Raw genomic sequence first — 27,660 nt, forward strand, 5'->3', positions numbered from 1 at the left:
GCTCCGTGGGACAGCAGTTTGGAGTGGGAAGGGCCACAGTCGGGGCTGTCCTCATGGAGGTAAGGAGGCCTGGGGCTGAACTCCCTGGGGAGGGGGGCTGGGTGAGGGGGTCATACTCTGCAAACCCTCACAGTCACCCATGTTCCCTCCCCACAGGTGGTGCGTGCACTCAATGCCCTGCTGCTGAAGAGGGTCATCCTAGTTGGGGACCTGGATGCAGCCATCGAGGGATTCGCCGCCATGGGATTCCCCAACTGCTTTGGAGCCCTTGATGGGACCCACATCCCCATCCGCGCCCCAGACCACAGTCGTGGCCGCTACATCAACAGGAAGGGCTACCACTCTGTGGTCCTGCAGGCCATGGTTGACAGCCGTGGCCACTTCCAGGACATCTACGTGGGCTGGCCTGGCTCTACCCACGATACCCGTGTTTTCCAGAATTTGGGACTATGCTGCCAACTGCAGGCAGGGACCTATATCCCCCAGAGGGATCTCCCTCTGGGGGATACCACCACCGTACCCCTCTGCCTTGTGGAGGATGCGGCATACCCCCTCCAGCCCTGGCTTATGCGGCCCTATACAGGCCACCTCACTGATAGCCAGGAGCGCTACAACGCTCGACTCAACCATGCCCGACAAGTGGTTGAGCGAGCCTTTGGGTGCCTGAAAGGCCGCTGGCATTGCCTCCTGGCACGCCTAGACCTGGGCCTCCCAAACATCCCCCAGGTTGTGGGGGCCTGCTGCACACTCCACAACCTGGTGGAAAGCAAGGGTGAGGCCTTCGTGCAGGGCTGGGCACAGGAGGCTGCAACAGCCTACCCCCAGCCAGCCGCCGCCCTAAGGCGCCAGGCCCGCCAGGACAGGGTCCAGGACCAGGAGGCCCTAAGGGAGTACTTTGACCAGGGGGCCCAGTGAGCGACCCCCCCCCCCCGGCCATCCCTGCACCCCGCTCCAGCACCCACACCTCACCCTCACCAAAAGCACACAGGACACAGGTTTTTGGAAAAATAAAACTATCATTATCTACAGGAACAAAAATGTCGCCTCTTTTAGGCATATAATATTAGCAAATAAAACAGATTCAATGAAAATAATAACTATCTACAAGTTGGGACATCTCTAATAAACTATGTACTTGGGTGGTCAACTATAAATAACTATATACAGGGTGGGGACAACGATGTACGGGGGGAGATGTGGGCAGGCCACATATTGGCCCATCAATCTGGGGTGGAAGTGGAAGGGCGCGAGCCCCGATGTGTTCGGCTGGCTGGTCCCCCTGTCAGCTGGGGTCCCCGGCGAGGCCGGTTGGGAGCCGCGAGGACGGGGAGGTATGGCCAAGGCAGGTCCTCGGCCCTGGGTGGCTCCTGCCCTGAGGAGCTGATGGGAGGGGCGGCAGGCGGGACATCAGGTGAGGCAGCAGGCAGGACATCAGCAGGCGGGACATCAGCAGGTGGGGCAGCAGGTGGGACATCAGCAGGCGGGGAGGGCAGCACAGAGGACATGGCGGGGGAACAGACAGGCCACCAGCTGCTCAAAGGTGTCGGCCACCCGGTTGAAGGTGGCCATAAACTCCCACCAGGCCTCCCGGCGCCAGGCAGCCTTCTGCTCCTCGAATTGGAGCCTCCACTCCATAAGGTCTGCCTGGCACCGGAGGGCCACAGCCACCTCGAGGTCATATGTGGTGCGGCGGTGGCCCCGGTGGGGGTGGGCCTGTCCCGGGGCAGGCGGTGACCCCGGGCGTTGCTGTTCCGGTGGTCTTGGAGGGCTGTCTGGGACCACGGATGGTGCGGCTGCAGAAATAGGGGGAAAGGGGGCAGGGAGGCCGTGAGTACCCAGCCTTGACCCGCGGCCCACCCCCGATCCCCCCAAGGGCCTGTGTCCCCCCCCTCATCCATCCGCCACTGGTGTGTGCAGTGATCCTGTGGGTGGCCCCTTCCAGTGGTCCGCCCCTCTCCCCTCCCACCGGGGGTGGGGCACAGCACTGTCCATGGGTGGAGGTGCTGCTGGGCACTGGTGGCTGTGGCACCATCCCTGTGCTGTGGTGTTCCCGGGCCATGGAAGGCTGGGGTGTTGTGGAGATGTGGAGGGCCCCCGGTCAAGTGGTTCCCTCGCCCCATGCTCAGGGGGTCTGTGCCCTGTGGGGTACGTACCTGACGGTGCACTGCCAGGATCAGGAGAGGCCCATCTAGCGGACACTCGGCTGGAGCTGCGGGATGGGATGTCCAGCACGAGCTCCCCCTCCTCGCTGGACCACTCGGTGGCTGGGGTGGAGGGTTCCGGCTCTAGCCCTGCGGGGGCAGGGCTGGCCTCCAGACCTGACCCTGGCTCCGAGGGTGGCTGGGGTGGGGGAGGTGCCCCGGGGGCCCAGGATAGCCCTGAGCTCCCGGTAATAGGGGCAAGAGGTGGGGACAGCCCCAGACCAGCTGGCTGAGTCCCGGGCCCGGGCGTAACCCTGCCGCAACTCCTTGACCTTGCTCCTGACATGGTCAGGAGTGCAGGCAGGGTGACCCCGGGCAGCCAGGCCCTCGGCCAGCCGGGCGAATGCCTCCGCGTTCCGCTGCTTGCTCCCCATAACATGCAGCACCTCCTCCTCCCCCCACAGCCCCAGCAGGTCACGGAGCTCAGGGTCAGTCCAGGAGGGGCCCCGCTTCCTACCCTGCCGGCCGGAGGCCTGGGAGCCCTGGGATGGTCCATAGGCGGAGCTCTGGGGGTGCTCAGGAGGCTGACTGGCTGCCATGGTGTCCCTCTGGGCTGTGCAGGGACGCCTTGTGGCACGGCTGCTGCGTGCACGCTGTCAGCTTCCTGCTACGGGGTTTCCGGGTCCGTGTGGCTTTAAGAACAGCTGGGCGCAGAGATCATAGAGCCCCGTAGGGGCTGGCCAGCACGTCTCAACCCCTCAGCTGATTGCCCCCATGGCAGACCCCACTATTTCAAAGTAGCGGGACGCGGATCGTCTACACACACCCTACTTCGACGTTCAACGTCAAAGTAGGGCGCTATTCCCATCTTCTGAAGGGAATAGCGATTTCAACGTCTCGCCGCTTAACGTCGATTTGAATGTCAAAATAGCACACGACGCATGTAGACATGATGCGTGCTATTTCGACGTTGTGCCGGCTACTTCGAAGTAGCCGGCTAGTGTAGATGCAGCCATTATTTGTTCCAGCTGATCTTTAGAAAAGTAAAATCTATTTTCAGGTTCACATGTCTCCCTGCTCATCCCAGATTGTGCTTAACCCACTCTCAAACTACTGCTGTATCTGTATACAACTTCAACTTTTCTAATCGAGGCTTTTTTTTTAAACTGCTTCAGAGCTCTGCCTTTTGCAACAAACAAGTACATAATTTCATCACCTCCTAATGTGGCACTTCTGAAATCTTCACCGCTGCTTATGTACTCTACTAAATTATCCTCTGATTTCTTCTTTGCACCTATCTGTCTTCAGAAATTATTGTCAGTGTTACATTACATCCTTTTGCTAATCCGTGTATTGTCCTGGGATGCATACCATCTGAAGTGGCTCATCTATGTATCAATTTCAAATGCATTGAAGTGTTTCTCCCTTTCCAATATAAACAGCACCCTAGTACATTCATTCACGCATGTGGAATTACACACACACACACCAGCTTTCAGTTGCGCTCCCTAGGTTACAAACCCCATAATTACTATCAAGTCTTGTTCTGTTTGCTTGGTTTCCACACTCTTTGTGGTTGTATACTAAATGTTCCTCAAATCCTTCATCTTCTCTGTTAGAATAACTCCATTTTATACTTTCATCTGTGTGCTGGACGCAAGCATGTGTTTGAGTCAGGGTAAAGATCTCTTTTCTCCTCTACTGTGCATTTGAAAGCCTGATTAATTAATTTTCAGACCAGCATGCTGGTGCCAAAATTCCATGTGCTTCACTGGAGATTATCTAATCCAAACACATATTTCCACGAGTGTTTCCACATTGTCATGTGTCATGTGAGATACCACTATTGGGTATCCTCTATTTTTTTCCACTCAGAGCCCTCATTCTCCTTGCAAGAGCTATTCCTATGTAGAGAATAAGACTCTTAATTCTTCCATTGTACAAACTAGTCTTGTCCCATTAATGCAGAAATGGTTAGCAGTTCAGGGGCCTCAACCATCATATTTTCTGGGATCTGAACTAAGATTCCTTGCTGCTGCTGTACTGTCTTCTCCAGACATATGTAGCTCCCTGTGACTTCTCACAAAAGCCACATGCTGTCAGGGACACTTCATACAACTGCTGCTCTGCTGAAATGCTCGTAGGCGTTTCACAGCACAGAGGACCATGCTCCACTAGTTACTAGCTGTGATATCTTGGTCTGGATTTCAGAGGTGGGAGGAGAGACACTAGCAGATCTCCAGCACACAAAGCCAGAGCTTCTTTGCACCCCTTTCAGTCAAAATCCACAAGCTCAGTCTGACCTTCTTTAGTGGAGGAGGAGGATGAAAGAATTTGGCCCTCGTGCTAGCCACAGAGGAGGATTTATGAGATTACATGAATTTCCTAGTCTTTGTGTCTCTTTCCAGGTCCGTACCAACATCCTTGACCTTAACAGATTTCTCTTTATTTATGTTGTTTCTTCCAACGTATGTTATAAACGGTAGGAGTAAGCCTGTGTTTTCAAGGATAATCATAATTTTTGTCATATTTTGATCCTGCCTTCCAGGGTCAATCCTGTTCTCTTTTTCTGGGTCACAGATTTGTAGGGCCAGGCTGGGCGCTGGAGTTTAATCAGTTTAGAGCAGGGGTCAGGAACCTTTCCAAGGTTTGACCTTTTGACTTCTATTTATGATCCAAGTGCCGGTGATACTTTTTAAAGTCACTAAAAGTCATACTTACAATGACTTTGTTAATAAATGAAGATGCAGAGCTTTATCCTTTAGGTGGTGGTTGGTAGCATGAGCTGGTCTTTTGTTAATCCACACATGGCATGGCTTTTGAGCAAGCGCCTGGCTGCATGTGGGAGGAGGGGTGAGGCTGAGCTCACACCTTGCGTGCCAATGAAATTTGGCTCATGTGTCACACTGGCACTGTGCTGGGAGTTGCTGACCCCTGGTTTAGAGCTGCTTTTCTCGCCTCACGCACCCACACTTTCCCTTTGAGGATTCACTAGTCTGTTTCTATCAGCTAGTTCTCAGACTCTGCTCTTCTTACTGCTTTTCCCAGTTGCTACATTCTGTTAACGTCTGTTTTTCCTCATTTGTTGGTGTCTAATGCATGTACTTAACCTACAAGGTTTGTGAAATGAGTTCTTTTAGAAAGATCGGGTGGGTGAGGTAATATCTTGTATTGGTTCAACTTCTGTTAGTGAGAAAGAGAAGGTTTCAAGTTTCCACAGAGATCTTTAGATCTGGTCTTCTCATACATTTTAACTGAAATAGTTTTTCTCCTATTTCCCTACGATGCCAGCAACTTTTGGAGCCACTTCACATCCTCTTCTAAAAATTAGTCCAGCTAGTTGTCACTAGAACTGGAAGGGACCTTGAGAGGTCATCAAGTCCAATCCCCTGCACTCACGGCAGAACCAAGCACCATCTGTATTGTCCCTGGCAGATGTTTATCTAATCTGCTTTTACTTACCTCCAGTGACGGAGATTCTAAAACCTCCCTAGGCAATTTATTCCAGTGCATAACCACCATAACTGTTAGGAAGTTTTTCCTAATGTCCAGCCTAAACTTCCCTTGCTGCAGTTTAAGCCCATTGCTGCTTGTCCTACCCTCAAAGGTTAAGAAGAACAATTTTTCTCCCTCTTCCTTGTAACAACTATAGCCCCTCCAGTTGAGGCCTAATCAATGCAAAGCAGTGGAAGAATTACCTCTCATGTCTTGCTTACAACCCTCTTATTACTATATACATATTTCTCCTGGGTTTCCCTCAAAAAGATGAGCATTGTAGAGCTTTTCTCTAATCTTACCAAAATAGATTTTTAATCTACACCAACCTCCATCTGTACCTTCAGCATGTGTTTTGTATGCATCTGAATTGTGCTGTCTGCATCTCACTTTGACCTGAGAAAGAGAGACGCTATATCTCCCTCTAGATTAGCAATGGGCAGAGCACACTGATAGCTCTCAAAAAATAGTCACCATCGTCAATATCATGGCAAATCCAAAAGATGTAGCCTCCTTGCATATCAAGTACTACCCAGATCAGTCTTTCACTAGGTACTTAAGGAGGGTCTGGCAGCTTGCATAATCTCCACATACATCCATATCATGGTCTCAGAGCTCTTCTGTGGACATGCTTAGTAACAACCTCATGACTTACTGTGGCTCATTAACTTCAAATGAGATCCAAGGGAAGTGGGAACTTAAGGCTCTAGGAAAGGAAAGTTACTATAGGGAAACTCTTGAGATGGTTAAGTTCAGAGTTTCAGCTGTCTTTGTTTGCATGATTAAAAAACATATCTCAGGGAGTGAGTACATTTGGACATACAGGGACATATTCTTGGTGGAACACTGGTGTCACACTACTGCTGTCATTGGAGTTGTATCAACCAACACTGGCTGAGAATCTGGGTCAGGATGAGTGCTGCTGAGGATGCTCCTCCTGTTCACAGTATCTTGTCTAGAAGATGCATTACTCTCGTAAGACTTTGTGGAATGAATTTCCCTGATACAATAGCTGTTTCAATAAATACCCTACACAAGAACGGTTCCTAATATTGAGACGTAAGTCTGTTTCTGAGCTCACTTTAGCTAGTGTTTGCTCGATATAGAATATGTTATGTTACAGAACATGTTGCAGCCTGGGTCTGTTCTCCCTTATACTAGTAGTTTAACATGGGTCTAACGCCGTTGACTTTAGCATAAGTTACTGTTGATTTAAACTTGTGTCAGTTCCACTGACATCATTGGATTTGGATGTAAAACCAGCATCAGTGCAGACTCTCAGTCTGCCTGACTGTAACTGTTTGACATTTATATAATCAAGCATGCCCTGTAGGGATATTTGGGATTTTTTTTACTGCTTGAAATCTTTCACTAAAAATATATTCAGGCATCATTTCAACTTGTCATGCACAAGTAACTTTTTCATCTCTGCAATAGCTATTGCATGACCAGAATTTCTGCATTGGGGAAGCTGGAGATAGTCGCATTGCTACTTCAACTTAGTAGCAGAACCTCTAGAAAAGAAACAGGAAATGGGTTCCAGTCTTGCTCTGACTTCACGGTAAGTTTAATTTACTGTCTGTTTACTGGGCTTCCCTCCATTAGAGAGGTGTCAGTCTCTGCATGCGGTATTGCTGGCAGGCATATGCCCTGTTTGAAATCTCAGAGCTTTTATTTAGCAAAACCCAGCAACAATTCAATCCGTTTTGCAGCCCAAGAAAATACAAAAGTTCTCCACTTTGCATTTATTCTTTATTATATCACCAGTGCCCTGAAAATATCTTGTTGTGAATTACTGTTTGTGATGAAATTGCTATTATGAGGAGTTCACTTCATACAATTCTAGGGCTGAAAGGGACCTCAGGGGGTCATCTAGTCTAGCTCCCTACCTAAAACAGGATCAATCCTAACTAAGTCATCCCAGCCAGGACCTTGTCAAGCCGGGACTTAAAAACCTCAAGGGATGGAGACTCAACCACCTCTCTAGGTAAAGCATTCCAGTGCTTCATCACCCTTCTGGTGAAATAGTTTTTCCTAACATCCAACCTGCACCTGTCCCTCTCTAATTTCAGACCTTTCCTTCTTATTCTGCCATCCATCGCTACTGAGAACAGCTTCTCTCCATCCTCTTGAGAGCTCCCTTACAGGAAGTTGAAGGATGCTACCACATGGCCCCTCACTCATCTCTTCTGCAAACTAAATAACCCCAAATCCCTCAGCCTCTTCTAATAGGTCATATGCTCCAGCCCCCAATCATTTCCGTTGCCCTCTGCTGAACCTGCTCCAGTGCATCCACATCCTTTCTATACTGGGGGATGGGGGCATAACTGGACGCAGTACTCCAGATGTGACCTCACCAGTGCCAAATGTGGGGGAATAATAACTTCTCTAGATCTGTTGGAAATGGTTCTCCTAATGCACCCTAGGATGCCGTTAGCCCTCTTGGCTCTGGGGAGCACTGTGGAAATCCTTGTCTACCTCATCTACCTGATCTGGTATCATAGAATTATGGGGCTGGAAGGGACATCAGGAGGTCATCTAGTCCAGCCCCCTGCTTCAAGCAGGATCAACCCCCACTAAGTCATCCCAGCCAGGACCTTGTCAAGCTGGGACTTAAAAACCTTGAGGGATGGAGAACACCGCACGTCTCTAGGCAATGCATTCCAGTGCTTCACTACCCTCCTGGTGAAGTAGTTTTTGCTAATATCCAACCTACACTTCTCCCTCTTTAACTTCAGACCATTACTCCTTGTTCTGCCATCCGACACCACTGAGAACAGTTTCTCCCCCTCCTCTTTAGAGTTCCCCTTCAAGAAGTTGAAGGCTGCTATTAAATCACCCCTAAGTCTTCTCTTCTGTAAGCTAAACAAGCCCAAATCCCTCAGCCTATCCTCATATGTCTTGTGCTCCAGCCCCGTAAGCATTTTTGTTTCCTTCTGCTGAACCTGCTGCAGCACATCCACATCCTTTTTATACTGGGGGGCCCAAAACTGGACACACTATTCCAAATGTATCGTCACCAGTGCTGCATACAGGGGAACAACCACTTCTCTAGATCTGCTCGAAGTGCTCCTTCTAATGCACCCTAGTATGCCATTAACCTTCTTGGGTACAAGGGCACACTGTTTATTCATATTCAGTCTCGGTCCCTTTCAATCATACTGCTGATAAGCCAGTTGGTCTCCAGCCTATAACAATGCTTGGGATTCTTCCGTCCCAAGTGTAGGACTCTACACTTCTCCTTGTTGAACCTCATCAGATTTCTTTTGGTCCAATCCTCTAATTTATCCAGGTCACTCTGGATTCTCTGGCCACACTCCAATGTATCTACCTCTCCCCCTAGTTTTGTGTCGTCTGCAAACTCGCTGAGGGTGCAATCCAGTCCCCCATCCAGGTCATTAATAAAGATGTTGAACAACACTGGCCCCAGAACCGAGCCTTGCAGCACTCTGCTTGAAACCAACCGCCATCCAGATACTGAGCCATTGGCCACTACCCGTTGGGCCCAACTGTCAAGCCAGCTTTCTATCCATCTTATAGTCCAAAGATCCAATCCGTATTTCCCTAACTTATGGACAAGAATGTTGTGGGAGACCATATCAAAAGCTTTGCTGAAGTCAAGGTATATCACATCCACTGACTTCCCCATGTCCACAGAGCCTGTTACCTCATCATAGAAGCTAATCAGATTGGTCAGGCAGCACTTGCCCCTGTGAACCCATGTTGGCTACTTTTGATCACATTCCCCTTTTCCAAGTGCTCCAAAATGGATTCCTTGAGGATCCCCTCCATCATTTTCTATAGCAGAGGGCATCAGAGAGCTTTTCTCTCTCCTGCGTCCTTCTGATTTTTTCTCTAAAACATGAGAATGTATGACAGATCTATGCTGTGTTATATACAGAACATAGCAATGAGGAACTCTAAAACTGCACTAACAGACAATGGCCGTGAGAAGATTGGATGGGAAATAGCATCACGACTATGTATCACATGGTCACACACTCTTAATTTTTCCAGATCTTGCTGCTTTAATGATGCATTTGCCAATTTTCTCATCTCTGGTTTCATTGTTTAGAGTTGAAACAGATGGTGATAGCTCTATCACATACAATACTATGCAACTCAATAATCATTATCAGACCAGAACTGGTGCCTAAACAAAAGTGGTTTTATCCTTTGAAATACGTGCAAGGATTTCAGGAGAATAAATTGGATTGCCAGGTACCTGTGATGGAGTGAATGGACGCCACCCCAGGGTTGGCAACTAAAGGGTTAACATTCCCAGAGCAAAGAATGTACCAGGATCAATGTAGCTGGGCTCAGTTGAGAACAGTGGTTCCATGAGCAGGGAATAAAGGACACATCAGCTGTTGAGTCACTTGCACTCAGTATTTGATTGGTTTAGGCTCGCCAAACCTGGATGAGGATAAGGGGATGATGGTGACTTAGCATTTTCATTTATTTGTTGAACACAGCCTTCAGGAAACCCCTTTACATTTATTTGAGGATCGTATGCTCTTTGGGGCAGGGGCTGTCTTTTTGCTGCAGGTAGGTACAGTACCTAAAAGAATGGAGCCCTGGTTCCTGACTGGGGCCTCGAGATGCTACCACAAGACCCTCTATGCAAATCCGTTTGGAATCCTCAGCCTGGATGGCTGTTTTATAAAACAGAAGTGGTTGTAGGATTTGATTTCGTGCAGTATAATACTCACACCATTCCCTCTATCTCCCTGCAGTCAGTTTGGAATGATCCTCCCCTTTAAAGAACAGTTAGGTCCAAAGTCCATTTTTATTTTCTCCTCACAAATGTTGACTAAGAGAACATTCTTTAATGGAGGGATTCCAAATTTCCAACTCATCACATTTTTTTTGAAGAAATTCAGGTTGCTCTTGAGATGTCAGAATCTGCAGACCTAGGCACACTGTGTGGTATGATCAGCAGAACTGGAGAAGGAGGATCTGGTTTCATGCTGAGGCAACGCAGAGGATGACTGGTTTTGTGGAACTTCATCCTCTGTTGGAGACGGGGTGCCAGACTATGAATCACTAGTTTTGCTCTGTATCACAAATCCTACTTGTGCTTTAAAATAGCAGTCTTCAAAAGGAAAAGTCACTGAGCACTCATTTAAAAAACCTAGTGATCGTCTTTAAAAAATCAGTAAAAAACCTGTGGCTTTTACCCTTTGTAAACTTGTGAACAATTCTGTTTGGTAAGAAGAACAAATGTTTTCATTTCAGTCACTAGATTTCCTGCGGGTATTTGCTAATATAATGGAATCTCCTGCCCCTTTGGTGACAATTTTCTTCAGCGAGCACTTTTAAGAGTTTTGTTGAATTTTTCTAAGTAGATCTGAAAGTCCCTATGCAGAGACACTACATGTTTCTTGGCTGCAGCTAATGAAATTACATTATCTCTGGCAACTGATTTGACTGTCTTTCAGAGCAATCTTACATCAATCACTTTGAATGCTTTCATTACCCATGAAAAGTGCATTTTTGATCCTTTGGAAAATAGCACTCTCGTGTTGCAATAAAGAGGGGATGAGAAAGCTGTCTCAGTCGAGCATTTATATTGTACAGTTTGAATTCCTCTAGTTCATGACTCTCATCTGGCATCATCTGTAATCTGGCATGATTTAAGTTAGCTGGGTGACCACTTCTCATGGGTGTGGCCAAGTTTCCTGCTGTCCCAAAAAGTTTATTTACAGCCACCAGTCCTGGCTCTCAGTGTTCTGTGCTGTTATATATCTGTAATTTACCCTTAAATGTCTTCTACGAGCCCAGTAAGCATTGCAAGTGTTGGTAATGCTGCTATACCATATTGACTTCCCACTCTCCAGCAAATTCTCTCATTCGGCACCAATCAGGTCCTGAGGGTGCCAGAACAGAGAGGTTCAGACTGTATACATATTGGCTACGTCTACACGAGCCCCTAAACTTCGAAATGGCCACACAAATGTCCATTTCGAAGTTTACTAATGAAGCGCTGAAATGCATATTCAGCACTTCATTAGCATGCGGGCGGCACTTCGAAATTGATGCGCCTCGCCGCCGCGTGTCTCGTCCTGACGGGGCTCCTTTTCGAAGTAGCTGATGGGAGCTGATGGGAATAAGGGGACTTCGAAGTAGGCGGGGTCCTTTCGAAAAGGAGCCCCGTGGGGATGAGACGCGCGGCAGCGAGGCGCGTCAATTTTGAAGTGCCGCAGCCGCCCGCATGCTAATGAAGCACTGAATATGCATTTCAGTGCTTCATTAGTAAACTTCGAAATGGCCATTTGCGTGGCCATTTCGAAGTTTGGGGCTCGTGTAGACGTGGCCATTGAGTACTTAAAAAAAAAAAAACAGCATTAGCTAGAACATCCAGGTGTAATATTGGCATGTATTTTTCTGTATTCCTTACTTCATGCAATATTCAGATGATAGAAAGCTGAGAGGGAAGCACTTTTAGAAAAAAGGGTCATATACATAGATCTGCCAACATACCTAAATTCTAATCAGGAAAATTCTCTCTCTGCTACTCAAGTGCAGAGCTTCATTTGAACACAGACTGCCAATATGGTGAATTTTTAGTGGGGATAAATGTACCCTTGATGTTAGCATAGACCCATCAACCTAAACGACACATCAGAGGAGCCAAATGCTGCTCACAATGGCAACTGATTACAATCAGAATTCCGCTTTTATATCTGTGAGTGGAATTTGGTCTAGATTTGAAAAGTGAGCACTACCTTGCTGAGTAATTGTGCAGTGTTTACATTGGTGAAGGCATGAACAACCTAGAAATAATTATATTGGTGTGCAATGAAAGATGGGAAACAAAAATCTCCTTACACTAATGACACTAATGGAAAATATGCTGAAACATGAAGGCTGTGGTTTTCTATTCTCTTGTGTCTTTTGTTAATTCTGCAGGACTGAAATGTTAAGGAGAGCTGGTCAGAAAATTTCCAACAACATTTTTCTAAGGAAAAATAGGGAAATGTTTTTGATAATTTCTCTCCTTTTGGTTTCAACAAGGCCTTCTGTAGAGGAAGAGAAAGATATTAGGTGTTTCAAGTCCTCTTTTTCCAGAACTATTTGTAAAGAGAGGAGGCAGTGTATTAGAATTACTAATAACTGATATGGGGAACAAACAAACACACACTAATTTAAGCGTAAATTCCTTTCTTAAATCCAAAGACCAAGTGATATTTCTACAATAGCTCTGAATATGCTTAAATAACCTAAATACTGTAAAAAGAAATTTATACATTGAAACAGTAACAAAGCATTTAAGTGTTTGATTGAGGTGCTTTTATAAAGGAGCTAAACTAGAGGTGTTAAGACCCATATTGGTAAACTCCAGCCTAGTCAGGCAGACATTACCTGTGCACTCTTGGCCTACGTCTACAAGTGCCCCAAACTTCGAAATGGCCACGCAAATGGCCATTTCGAAGTTTACTAATGAAGCGCTGAAATGCATATTCAGCGCTTCATTAGCATGCGGGCGGCCACGGCGCTTCGAAATTGACGCGCCTCGCCGCCGCGCGTCTCGTCCAGACGGGGCTCCTTTTCGAAAGGACCCCGCCTACTTCGAAGTCCCCTTATTCCCATGAGCTGATGGGAATAAGGGGACTTCGAAGTAGGCGGCGTCCTTTCGAAAAGGAGCCCCGTCTGGACGAGACGCGCGGCGGCGAGGCGCGTCAATTTCGAAGCGCCGTGGCCGCCCGCATGCTAATGAAGCGCTGAATATGCATTTCAGTGCTTCATTAGTAAACTTCGAAATGGCCATTTGCGTGGCCATTTCGAAGTTTGGGGCACGTGTAGACACGGCCTTGAAGAGTTTACTTTATATACCCTTTAACAAGCAAGTGATGTTACTGCCAGTTTACTGACTTTAGCTCAAAAACAACTTGAAACAGTTCACCCATATTTCCAGTCAGACTCCAGATAAGATTTACAAACTCTTTTCTTCTCAGGGCCTTTCCTCCCCTCCTTGTTGTCTAACAGTTTTTTTTTATTGTCTCCGGGGATAGCTGCCAACTTCTGCTCCAGCCAGGGTTTGCTGAACCTCCCCACTGCTCTCCAGGTCCCGGCCTGCACCAAACCCCTGTCGCGCCCTACCTCTTCCTGTGCCTACCCTGTCCTGCCACCACTCCATCACTTCCCCCAAGCTTCCAACCTGTCTCCTGAGTGTGCCGCCACCTCCTCTTCCCTCCTGGAGCCCCTGAATGTTGTGAAATAGCTGTTTTGTGGTAGTGGGAGGCACTGGGAGGAGTAGATTAGCGGGGCTGCCAGCAAGACAAGAGGTACGTGGGAGAATGGGGGCAGAAGGTGGGACTTGGCTGCTGGTAGGTGTCAAGCAACCGCTAATTTTTCCCCATAGGTGTGCCAGCCCCAGAGCACTAGGTTCCCCTAGGAGATAACAATGGTATGTGGCAGGGGTCAGCAACCCCCAGCACAGGTATCAAGAGCATCACGTGAGCTGATTTTCATTGGCACACAAGTGGGGAGCACAGCCCCATCCCCTTCACCCATGCAGCCAGGAGCTTGCTCAAAGCCATGCCACCTGTGGATTAGCAGAAGACCAGCTAAAGCTACCAAACACCACTTGAACAGTAAAGCCCTCTGCCTTAATTTATTTATTAATGAAGCTGTTGTAAGTAGGACTATTAGTGGCTTTAAAAAGTATCACCAGCACTCAGACCATACATAGAGGTCAGATGGTCAAATTTTGGCACTCCGCCTTGGAAAGGTTGCTGACCTCTGGTATGTGAGGTGAGTAGGTCCAAGCTGGCTCCTCTGAAGAAGGATTCTGTTTGTCTCTATTGAGGACCATCAGAAGTCTTCATGCGAGAAATTTTTCCTTATTTCATTAGTTATTCTTTGAACTAAGCACCCTTCCTACTTCGTTCCTGCTGGCTTTATCCCTCATTATTTTCCTTCTACTGGCTAGTCAGGGCCTTTCTTTACAACACACACATATATATTTATGTCCTGAACCAGCTTTAAGCTAACTTTAATTCTTTAATTTTATACATATTCTACATGGGGCTATGAGGGAATAAGTCCTAATGTAGCATTTTCTTTTAAAAGAAAAGATCTGCTAATCTGCAAGGTGTGGGCCTGCTCCCAGTGATCCAAGAGAGCTTTACCGCTGAAAGCAAGATCGTGCCCATAGTATACTGACAGCATGCTTGATGTTCTGTTTCACAGCGTTGTGTTCATTAACCGTGTGCACTCTTGGGGGCTGATTCTGTCACCCTTATTCTGACTGATTTCAACTCAACCTCTTGCATAGGAAGGTACCATTCAGTTGCCCTCAGAGTGGCAGGGGCAGGTCCTTCATGAGTAGAGTAAGAAAGCACACCAGACTAACCATGATACTAAAAGGAGTTTTATGCTTCAGCATGGGTATAAATGGTGTAAGGAATGAATTCTGAAATTATTCTTATTGTCCTATTATTTTTGGGCCCCAAAAAAATTAAGGGAATGCCGTGTTTAGTTCTTCTTGATTTCTGTGATCATTGTTACTCTTGCTGTTGTTCTTTCATATTATAAGATCATGTGCTGAGAGGAATGAATGCTCAGCCAAGTGTGCCCTTTGAGGATTAATTGGAATTGATCCTGTTGCAGTTCATTTGCTGAGGCTAGTGATCATAAATTGGGCTCTAGGCCCCACCGCCTTCAGTGGTTTTGCAAAATGCCTGCTTCAGGATTTAGACACTTGGTTGCTGTAAATTACTTTCCTCTGGGATTACATTGTTGATTGATGAATTTGTCTAGGAGGGATTTGAAAGATGGATGATCAATTTTTTTGGGCTACATCCACCAAAAAATACAGTTTCCTCTCCACTGGCTGGACAGGAACCTTTTTTGAGAAAACGCCTTTGAAAAGGGAATGGGTCATTGTTGAAAAAGAAAGTGGGAGTCCACAGGGTGCAGAGAGCAGCGATAGTCTTTATTGAATTCAGTAAAGTCACATATATTATTTAATGGCGCTATTCTGGAGACCTTAGTCATAGGCCGTGTCTACACTTAGAGAAATCTTTGAAATAGCCATGCTAATGGCCATTTCAAAGAATACTAATAAGGCGCTGAAATGCATATTCAGCGCCTCACTAGCATGCTGCCGGGCATGGGCACTTCAAAATTGCCACTTTTCACTCCTGTGCGGCTTGTCCAGATGGGGGGTCCTTTTCAAAAGGACCCCACCAACTTCAAAATCTCCTTATTCCTATCAGCAGATGACTCCATTGAGAGCTCAGTAGATAGTTCAAGCCAAATGGCCTATTTTCATTTCAGCAGATAGGAATAAGGGGATTTCAAAGTTGGTGGGGTCCTTTCAAAAAGGACTCCCGTCTGGACAAGCCATGTGGGAGCAAAATGTGGCAATTTCAAGGTGCTGTGGCTGGTGGCGTGCTAAAGAGGCATTGAATATGCATTTCAGCGCTATAGTGAGTAGCACTTGTTTGAGTAACCTCATTGACTTTAATGTGTGTATAAGTAAGTACAACTTAATCAGAAGGCCTGTGAAACCTTATGGACTTTTGTGGGCAAAGACCCACTTTGTCAGATGCATCACAAGTGGGTCTTTGCCCACGAAAGCTTATGCTCCAATAAATCTGTTAGTCTGTAAGGTGCCCCAGGACTTCCTGGGTTTTTTTTGCTGATACAGACTAACACAGTTACCCCTCTGTCATAAGCACAAACTGGGGAGCTCTCACTCACGCTGGTTGTGTGGAGCAGCTGTCATTATTGCAGAAGGATGTGAATGTGTCTATGGCAATCAAAGGTGATTTTCACATTGGAAGGCTGGGCCCAGATCAGAGAACTACAGACTTCAGTCAGCTCTACATACTGTGTTACATAAACTTGAATAAAGGAATGGTGTCATTGTGAAATACAAGGTCTCTGTGCCTTAAGGACTGTGATGGGATGCGGTCACAGAAGACCCCTGTGGATTGTTCCCTGGTGTGCTGATCATGCCAGTGACACATGCCTTATTGCTCTCAGGGGTTTCCCACCACCCTGTCCTGCTGGGCCAGAGTTTCTGGTCTCCCCCAGACAAGGTAGGGAGTTGGGGTTACTGCCTCCTACAGAGCAGTGCAGACACTGACCCACTTCGGCTCTGGCAGAATGCAGATCTAGGGCACAGCTCCCAGGAAACCAACCCCCAAAAGGGATCAAAGCCCCAAGGCCCTCCCTCTCTCTGTAAAAGTTTTACACAGAGAGGGCTCATATGTTTACCCTCTTTATTAATGAAAGAGAGATGCACAGTGGTTACTCTGTCCCAGGTAACAATTATTTACACTGGGCCTGTAAACAAAAAACAGTAAACAAAAGTATATTAAGTACAAAGAGCAGGAGTTAAGTGGTTGCAAGTGAAAAACAGACACATCAAAGTAAGTTACTGAATTAAAATGAAAAGAAAATTCATAGCTCATTCTAATTCATTAAGAAACTTCTTGCATACAGATTTTTACCTCAAAGAGCTGTTCTTCTTTCAGGCATTATCTTCAAATCAAAGATTATCTTTTACTCTAATTTGGATCTCCACCCCTACAAAGTTCTTTGTTTCCTCTTAACGTATGTCTACACTAGTCCCTTCCTTTCAGAAGGGGCATGGTAATGAGCAAGATTGGAAGATGCTAATGAGATGCTTCCATGAATATGCAGTGCCTCATTAGCATAGTGGTAGCTGCAGTGATTCGAACATGCTGCTTTCACATTGTGCACCACCTGTGTAGATGGGAGCCTTTTGAAAGGACCTCCCAGTCTGCAAAAAACACTTATTCCTAAAACCAAATAGGAAGAAGGGGCTTTCAAAGACTGGGGGGTCCTTTCAAAAGGCCCCTGTCTACACAGGCAGCATGCGATTCGAAAGCAGCACTGTCAAATCGCCATGGCTGCCATTATGCTAATGAGGCACTACATATTCAGTGCCTCATATTCACAACATTAGCATATTATGCTAATGAGGCACTGAGCCTCATTAGTATCTTCTGACCTTGCTCATTACTATGCCCCTTCTGAAAGGAAGGGGCTAGTGTAGATACAGCTTTAGAGTATGCCAGGCAGTTGGAAAAGCCAAATGGAGACAAAGAGCTGATAGCTTGCCATTGCCTAATAGATAGTTCCCCAGGGTCAAAATCTTTAGTTTGGCATCCCCTCTTCACATGGAAAAACACCAGATCAAAATGGAACACAATACCAGCTCCTACGCATGTCTTCCTAGGACCAAGCACTGTTCCGATTTACAGGACAAACGGCTGTTTATAAGTCATTGAGTTGATTACTCAATCATTAGGCTTCTGAGGTGCCAATAATGGCTCTCATTAGTACACTTAAAACTAGAAACAGACTTACACTTCATATTTCTTATTTCTTATACAAGAATAATACATGCACCAAAATAGCATATACAGCTCCAGCAGACAGTAACATTACAATTGATAGGTTACGTGACAAATTGTAGAAATGGTCTGAGGAAAATAGGATGAAATTCGATAAGGACAAATGCAAAGCACTCCACTTAGGGAGGAACAATCAGTTTCACACATACACAATGGGAAATGACTGCCTAGGATGGAGTAATGCAGAAAGGGATCTAGGAGTCATAGTGAACCGCAAGCTGAGTATGAATTAACTGTGTGACACTGTTGCAAAGAAAGCAAACATCTTGGAAATATGAGCCATCGTTGTCCTTTTCCAAGTACTTCTACCCGGTGGACAAACATCTAGTATAATTGGATTGTGGTAATACAGAACATGTTGTTGGAGGTGTGAAGTCATCGGATTAATAAACTAAATCTTCTGTTGGTGAATGACAGCTCAGTAGATAGTTCAAGCCAAACAGCCTATTTTCTTTTATTTTCTCACTGATCAGTAGTCCTTGACATATTGTAGTGAGATGGTCAATTTTCAGGAGACTCTCTTTATTCGCTTTTAGTTGGGTCTGTGGAACAAAACATACTCTTGGACTGAGTCATTTGCTCTTACAAAGAAATGCCAGAAATATCACTATTCTTTAAAGTGTATCTGTATTCCCAGCATTGCTGAAGGCTATAGAGCTTGGTAAATTTCACAGGAAGCCACAGAGATGAAGTATTAAGAAATCCTGTGACCTTTGCAAACTCCTTATATATAAATAACTCTTCTGGACAGGAACTGTCTTTCTCTGAATGTATTGTAGGTACTTGACAGAATACAAATAACAAGCTCATGTCCCACTAAACACACGTCTCATTCTCTGTGGTGCATTATCCCATGTCTGGATCCTGTTCAGAAGATAAGCCAAGGGTAAGGCCTCCACATATTATGATTTGTACTGTGGCTGTGCCTAGGCGTTGAAACCAAAAATGGGACATGTACCACTGCTTTGGCATATCACTTAGCCTCTTCCAGGATGAGTTTGCTGTCTAAACAGATTGGACCAAGGGAGGGGAGCCAGAGAGGGAAATAAGCTTATCCAAGGTCACACCATAGGTGTCATACAGTAGAGGTGGGGTTATCATAGATCTTCTCTGTCCTAGACCTTCTTCCTATTCAAATTACAAGAAGAAAATTCAGGGCATCCCTAGTTACCCAGACTTTTCTACTTCAGGTTTTTGGATTGGCATGTGTCACAACAGTATCTGAGCACTGCCAGGACTGGTAAGAGATGGTCCATCATGGAGTTTGTTCATTCTTTGTCTGGTTTCTGGCTATGGAATGCTCTGCTCAGATTGTAAACAAGTGATGACAAGGGATAGCCTACCCTCAGTTTTTAATTTTTTGCCATATTTTGTTCATATTTAAAATGAGTAAGTGAAAGCCATTTGTTGATTTTCTTTTGAATTATGTTGTTCATAATCAGGTCCCCCCCCTCCTTATTTATTGAATTATGACTGTTATGTTTTGTAAGATTGCAACCCATCACCAAATCTCTGGAACTATTCCAGCCCCTTCAGTTTTGCTTGTTTAAAATGGATGATTGACAGGCCTATGGCTCCGTTTTTCAAAATCAACTTCATGTCAGTAATACTTCATTGGCTTGACATGCTATGAAATTTTAGCCTGCATATAACAAAGAGAACTCCTGAATATCAGAGTCTTGCTGTATTATGTCTGCCTCTGCCTTGGATAGGATGTGTACAAGGTTCAATCCTTTGGGTTCTTTTTGGCTATAAAATGGATTGATTATTTTTAAAAATACCTTTATTTGTAACTTAATTTTCTAATATGAAGCCCTTCCTGGGGTCTCTGTTGAACATCTTTACTCAAAACCTGTTGGGTCAGAAAGCAGTTCATTTTTCAGCTGTTGAAAAGGCAGAGAAGCTACACAGACGATATGATTTTTGTTTTGTTTTTTTGTTATAGATGACAATATGAAAAAGCACAGTACCATTTAGGCTGTGTGACATCTAAGGGTGAGCTTAGCTGTTAGTACTGCCCATTTCCTTTTGAAAGTGTTCTTCTCAACAGCTTTGTTCCTAAGCCAACTGTACTCCCTGCCGACTGAAAGAGAACACTTCCCTTTGCTAAAAACAGGCATTTCTGAACAGTGAGTTGAGATGGAAACGGGACAATCCATATACTCAATCATTAAGAAAACAGGACCTCAAACTTGCCATTAACATTTTAAAGATTGTGTTGTAATGTTAATTTTGTATTTAAAATATCACACTGACAAATTACAATGTGAAACCCAATAAATATTTTATTAGAAACCCTGAAAAATTCTCTCTTATTCACTGTCTGAGCAATAAAGATAGGGAAGTCCTTACAGAATAGCATACAATTTAATTCGTCCTTGTTCAACAGAAAGAATAATTTTTACTTTGTTCTGCTACAGCAAAGGAAATCCAAACAATTCTATTGTCTAATTATCCCCTTGCCTGAAGAATTCATGAACTGGCAGCAGACAGCTAACTTTTATTTTTTCTCAATTTGGCTGCATCTACGCTAGCAAGTCCTTTCCAAACAATACCTGAAAGGGGGACCCCTTTTGAAATATCCCCTGGAGCATCCCCCGACAAAAAGCGCTCTTTGGAAAATAATTTCGAATGATCGCGGCGCGCCTTTCAAAATTGCTCTTCCCTTCCTGTTTCAGGAACAGCACCTTCTTTTGAAATCCTCTTTTGAAAGAAGGCAAGTGTAGATGCTCCACAGGCCACCCTTTTGAAAGACCAGTCCTCCACGGCGCCAGCCAGCTGGCGTGCAGAGATGCCCCTGCTGCCACAAGCAGAGCTCTATGGTCAGCACTCCTGGCCATGTTTAAAGATGTAGCGACCCAGAAACCCCATGGCAGGAAGCTGAGAGCATGCTGGCTGCAGGAACTGCACAAGCCTGCAGCAGCACATTTGCCCAGTGATGACAGAGAGGAGCAAGGCACCCCACTGCTCCCATGGCCAGTGCGCAAGACCCCATGGCCTCCTGGCCCCTCCACAACCCACCAGAGGGATTCCCAGAGGCAGCCAGGGGCCAGAGAAGAGGGACCCCCTCCTGGAGCGAGGGGGAGATCAAGGACCTGTTGGGGCTGTGGCGGAAGAAGGAGGTGCTCCTCCACATCAGTGGCCAGCGCCAGAATGCCGCAGCCTTCATCTGGCTGTCAGCAGGACTCAGGACCCGGGGCCACCCCTAATTCAGGTAACCAAGCAAGGTCTAAAGTAAAAGAACTGCAGCAGTCGTACACCCAGGCCCGGGACGTGGCTGGCCGCTCAGGGGCAGCACCCACCAGCTGCCCCCACTACAAGGTGCTCAACCGACTGCTGGGACCAAAGGGCGCTACTGAGCCAGAGGAGATGGTGAACATGATGGTGCCTGAGGCAGAGGCCCAGCTGGTGCCAGGCGACCAGCCAGGAGCCACGGACAGACCCCGCTACCAGGAGCCTGAAACATCCTCGGATGGTGAGGGGGCCCTGGTCATCATGATCCCCTCTAGCTCCTCACACAAGGACCCCTCCACTCAGGCCACCCCCAAAGTCCTCGAGGGACCTACAAGGAGGGTGCAGGAGGTAAGCAGCATCGGCCACAATACAGGGAGGGCATGGTGGTGTCCCCAAAGGGGAGGTCCTGTGGGGGTACATAGGGCCCCTCATGCATTCTGTGGCCCAGCTAAGAGTTGCAGAAAATCTGAGCCTCATGGGCCCACACGGACCAACCCACACAAATGTCTAGGAGGCATCCCTGGGCATCCACGAGGGCCTGGAAGACCATGGAGTGGTATCCCTTTCTATTAACATATCGCCCTGTGCTGTGGTCTGTGGCCCAGATGGGGATATGGGTCCCATCCATTGCCCCAAAGCAGCTGGGAAAGCCCAGGCCAGAAAATCCCTCCATGGTAGCTTCGAGGTCCCCAACGTGGATGACCCTGTGCAGGAGGATGGCATTGATCGCTCAGACGACCTGCATGGAATGGAGGGCGTACACACTGTGAGTGCATGTCGGGGTGCCCCAAAGCCCCCAGTCTCCAGCCCATGCCCCCTATGGCCCTCTTCTGTTCCCTCCAGGGACCCCTGGGCCCTTCCCCTCTCTCCATCAGTCTCCCTTGCCTGGAAGCCCCACTGCGTCTTCGGTGTGTGACCTGGGAGTCCAGTAGGATGGTTCCAATGGTGGCCCTGCTCACCCTGAACTGGTGGCCAACTGAGCGGTGGCTGTCTGGGGCGGCCAGCTTCCATGTGGTGATCGCTGAGCCCAGGCCTGATCCATGTGTCCTGGTGCTGGAGGGCAGGGGCCAGCCAGTGGCATAGCTCCAGGAATGTCTCCTTCATCATTTGGAGGTTCTGGAGCCATTGCTCATCATCCCACTCCTGCCTCACCACCCGAGCCCACCATTTGGTGCTGGTGGGGTAGCGCCACAAGTGCCAGATGTCACGGGGATGGGGCACCGGTGCCCCATGGTGAGGGTCTGCAGGACCAGGGTGGGGGAGGTTGGCCTCCAAAGAAGGTGGAGGATGGTGAGGATGATCGTGGCTAGCAGTCTAACTACGTCATCAGTGGCATCCCTGTCGGGGAGCTGGATGGGATCCATGGGGGTCTGTGGGATCCTGGCATCGCTCTGGGCACTGGGTCTGCAATGCTGTGTCTGACAGAGCAGCCCTCAGCATGTGCAGACCGGGGCTGTGTGGGAGGGGCCCTTTAAGGGAGCAGGTACATGCAGGGCCCGGAAGGGCTTGTCTGCCATGTGATCCCATCTGTGGTGTTTCCTGGCTTGTTCTTTTGAAAGGGCTCCTGTGGCTGTGTGGACGCTCCCTTTTGGAACAGCGCCTCGCTCTTCTGAAAGAACTGATCAGAGGATGGATCCGCTTTTGGAGGTGTGCGCACTCTTTCGAAGCCAGGAGCTTGCCTTGCGAAAGGTGCCTTCTGGGAGCTTGCCTTGCGAAAGCGCGCTCTACTGTAGATGTGGCCTGTCAGCGTTTGTGTCCCCGTATGTCAATGCAGATGTCATCTGGTGCATCACAAACTAGAAAAATGGGTGAAATCTGGCCTCTACTGCAGTCAATGAGAGAATTTTTACTGTTGACTTCAGAGGGCCCAGGATTTCCCTCCAGGAAAGGTTCTATTAATGGAGACTCTTTGAGCCGTAAACCCTTTTCATGTCATGCAACTGGGGAGTTAATATTTAAGAGAGACAAGTGATCACCTAAACTGGCAATACTGTACTTTGTTTTACATGGAGGATGTTAGAGCCATGACTGGAGGAAGAAAAAGTGGAGCTGTGAATATAGGAACTGCAATCCCAGTTCCAGATCTGTGATCCATCTACCCCTGCATCCTGCCTTCAGCAACTCTCAGCAGCCTCTGGTGCTAACTAAGGTGCAAGAAACTGCATACTGGATGTGTACGGAATAGCCTGCCCATAGGAAGTGTTTCTTCCCAGCCCAGTCTGTTAGTGTTTGCCATATGCTTGGAGTAAGCAGTAGGTGTTATGAATTTTATAAAATATGTATTTATCTTTAATGTAGCTGCCACAGGGCTCTCAGAGGTAACAAAAATAAATTTGAGACAGGAGAACTGCCAGAAAAATTTTATAGTCTCACTGTGTAATCAAGTCCCCCAGAAGAACCATGCTGTGAATTGTAAAAGCTACACAACAATCAGTGTAGTATGGCACACCTCTAAGGGTATGTCTACAGGAATAAAAATCTGTGGCTGGCCTTGGTCAACTGCTGGCAAGAGGGGCTCAGGCTCCAAGGCTGAAAAATCACTATGTAGATGTTCCAGCTTGTGCTGAAGCCTAAGCTCTGGGGTGCTGTGAGGATGGAAAGTCCCAGAACTTGTGCTCCAGCCTCAGTCTGAGTGTCTGCATCGTGATTTTTAGCCCCATAGCCTGAATCCTGCCAATCTGAGTCTGCTCACTCAGATATGACTGTGCTGTGGGAGAGTTATCACTATAAACATAGGCTCTGATACTTTGCAAGTTGTTCAAGACCAAATACAAGGGAAGATTGACAAGGAAATACATAAACAACCATATGGTTTCAAAGATCAAAGGGGAACGATGAACATAATTGTGAAGATGAAGCTCCTTTTAGAAATATCAGTTGACATGGGAAAAGTGGTACAGTTGTTTCAGTGACTTCCAAAAAGCATTTTAAAGAATTTAGCACTCCAGATTTCTCAGCTTATTAAGATATACATAGGAACTGATGGATAGGAACTCTGAGTAATGAAACAATTATACTGGAAACAGAAGGGGATTATAATGGAAGGTGAAAAAGAAAATGTAACAGATCAAGAGGCGATGAGACAGGGTTGTCTAACTTCTTTGACTTTAACAATTATGGCAAGTGTTTGATAAGTTTAATTGAAGACACAAAAGAATAATTAAGATGAATGTAAACTGGATGAATTATATTTGCTATGCAGCTAATGTGGCGGATTGAGAAAGTCTGATGAAGTTTGTAGAAGTTACATATGAACTAGAGTTAAATGTGGACAAGACAAATCTATGGTTACGTGCAAGGCTTCCGTAAACACTTACAAAAATCTCAGTGAACACCACAGCTATATATCATTTGAGAAATTATCAGTAATTAGGAAAGATCATTACAGAAGATGGAAGCTTGTATAATGAAGTCGGCACCAGAATCGTAAGAGCAAAAGAGACATTAAGAAAGAATACACATACGACGAGAATGGCCATAAATCTGCAGGCTAAATTCCAACTCTTAAGAGCTATGATGGTGAAACACAGACACTAAAACAATCAATAATAAAGTACAGTCCTTAAAATTATGCTGTCAGAAGAATACAGAAAAAATCATAAATAGACCACAAAACCAATGAAAAAGTATCAGAGGTGACTTGAACTCAGCAAATGGTAAATTAAAGAGCTTATGAAGAGAGAGATTTGATTTGCAAGGCTCGTTTTTTGAGTTTCAGCGGCTGATGCTTGTTTACCTGCACTAGAAGGTACATTGAGGGCAAAACAGGAAGAAGCAGAAAAAGATCTTGGATGAACTATAAGCAGTGCTTGATTTGTTAAGTTTTTTCCTAATATTTAACCTAAATCACCCTTATTTAAACAAAATCATTACGTTTTGTCCTAGCTTGAGTGGACACTGAGAGCCAGTTCTCATTGTCCAGCCCGGGGCGATAAGCAGACTTTTATCAAGTCTCTCCTCATCTTTTCTCAAGACAAAATCTGCCTGGTATTATTAATATTTCCTCCACAGGTCAGGTTTTCTACCTCTGTTAACACTTGTTGCTCTGCTCCGGATTTTCTTCAGTTTGTCCCACTGCTTAATATGTGCCAGGGCTTGCCTGGGCTGAGCCCTACCACCTGTATACTTCATACCTCTGGCATCTCTGGGCTTACCACATCAGTTATTAAAGCAATAATATTGCTTGAGCTCCAGCACCTCTTTCATCATGAATTAAGCACTGGTTTCCCTGTATCTTTCTAGAAGTGAGGCATCCAGAACTAGACACACTATCCCAGCTGAGGACTCATCATTTTGAGTACGGCAGGAAAATTACTGTTAAGACATCCCAGAATACTATTCACTTTACTTTGTGGTCACATTCGTTTTGTGATCCACTAGAACCCTAAATCATTTTCAACGGTACTACTGATTAACTAGAAATTCTTCATTTGTTTTAGTTCTTCATGTGATATATTTTGTTCTAAAGTGCAGTACTGTCCATTTGTCTTTGTTGCATTTCATCTAACTAATTTCAGACCAATTCTCCAACTTGTCATGGTTGTTTTGAATTCCGATCCTGTCCTCCTAAGTGGCCTGAGATGGTAACTCCAGTTAAATAAGCAAACTGCAGAATATTGAGCTTTTAGAGGGGAAATGGACTTGTAATAGTTGAACTGTCCAGGAGAGGGCTGGGAAGTTCAGATCACATGTTTTTGGGAAAATTCATGGCTAGGAGTGTGTTGGCAGTCACCATGTAAGTGGTAACTAAGGTGGGTAGAAGCCAGCATGTGGCTGTAGTATTGTAGACAGGGTGCTGGAGTGAGAGCTGTAGGATCAGGATGAGAGCTATACACAGACTCTCAGAGTGTATGCTCTGTGGCTGACTGTAGCAGATCAAGATGGGACTTGACTTGACTTTGACTTAAATCCTTGTACTCCATGTGGAGCATAGGTCATCTACAAGTCTCCTCCACTTCACTCTGTCTCGACACAAAACCTCTAGCTAACTCCAGGAGTACCCCAGTTGTTGTCCTTCTGTCTCAGTAGAACTTCTCCATGTTGTCCAAGGTCATTGTCTTTTGTGTTTTCCTTGCAGGTTCCATGTGAGAGCTTGGTGGACTGTGCTGGACCAACAAAACATTGTGAGGCACCCAACGTTATGAGGCAGGCTGTGACACAGCACCTCACAGGTGTGGATTGCAGGTGCAGAATTTATAAGTGTAATCACCACTCCATTACATAAGTCCTTAATGAAACTTTTGAAAAGAGCCTAACTCAATTCTGACTTCTGTAGGAACCCACTTGCTAGGTCCCCTCATTTTGGCAGTGAGCCATTAGTAAATACTCCTGGGGTATTGTCTTGCAATCACTCGTTCACCCACATTATATTACTTTTCTCAAGACCATGTTTTCCTAGCTTGCCCATGTGACTGTCACATAAAGGTATGTCAGAAACCTTAATGAAATCAGGGTATTTCATGTCTATTGATTTCCCTCTTCCCTATCCACTAAATCAGTAATTCCGTAAATGAAGAAATTTAGGTTGGTTTGGCATGATTTGTTCTTGACATATCCTTGCTGACTATTCTGTATTCCCAGTACATTATAGAAAGTGGGCCGACTGGTCTAAAATTCCCAAGTTCATGTGTTCCCTTTTTTAAAGATAGCTCCTATGTTTGTCATTCTCCAGTCCTGTGGGACCTCACCCATGCTGAACAAGGTCTAAAAGATAATCGTTGATGGTTTCAAAATTGCTTCAGCTGTTTCTTTAAGAATTAATTTAATCAGACCTTTCCAACCTGAATACGCCTAAATTATCTACATAGTCTTTAACCTGCCCTTCCCTTAGTTTGTGTTCTTTCCCTTGCGTGGACTATCTGGTCACCATTAACCTTTTTAGTGAAGACTGAAGCAAATTAGGCATCAAATACCTCTATTTTCTTGATGTCATCCATTTAGTGTGCCTTGTCCAATAAGTAGGGCTACGTCTACACGTGAAGCCAACATCAAAATAGCTTATTTCGATGTAGCAACATCGAAATAGGCTATTTCGATGAATAACGTCTACATGTCCTCCAGGGCTGGCAACGTCGATGTTCAACTTCGATGTTGCGCGGCACCACATCGAAATAGGCGCTGCGAGGGTACGTCTACACGCCAAAGTAGCACACATCGAAATAAGGGTGCCAGGCACAGCTGCAGACAAGGTCACAGGGCGGACTCAACAGCCAGCTGCTCCCTTAAAGGGCCCCTCCCAGACACAGTTGCACTAAACAACACAAGATACACAGAGCCGACAACTGGTTGCAGACCCTGTGCCTGCAGCATGGATCCCCAGCTGCCGCAGCAGCAGCCAGAAGCCCTGGGCTAAGGGCTGCTGCCCACGGTGACCATAGAGCCCCGCAGGGGCTGGA

General features: G+C 46.3%; 1 long non-coding RNA gene across 1 annotated transcript in view; it reads left to right on the forward strand.

Moving 5' to 3' along the window:
• LOC142008784 (uncharacterized) overlaps nucleotides 1-27,660 on the forward strand; it is an 89,432-nt gene that overhangs the window by 36,236 nt on the left and 25,536 nt on the right. Inside the window, exon 2 of the long non-coding RNA XR_012644227.1 lies at nucleotides 26,343-26,449. This is a non-coding gene — a long non-coding RNA (uncharacterized LOC142008784). The remainder of the gene's footprint in view (nucleotides 1-26,342; nucleotides 26,450-27,660) is intronic.

Source organism: Carettochelys insculpta, chromosome 2 (assembly GCF_033958435.1).
Source record: "Carettochelys insculpta isolate YL-2023 chromosome 2, ASM3395843v1, whole genome shotgun sequence".
Lineage (NCBI taxonomy): Eukaryota > Metazoa > Chordata > Testudines > Carettochelyidae > Carettochelys > Carettochelys insculpta.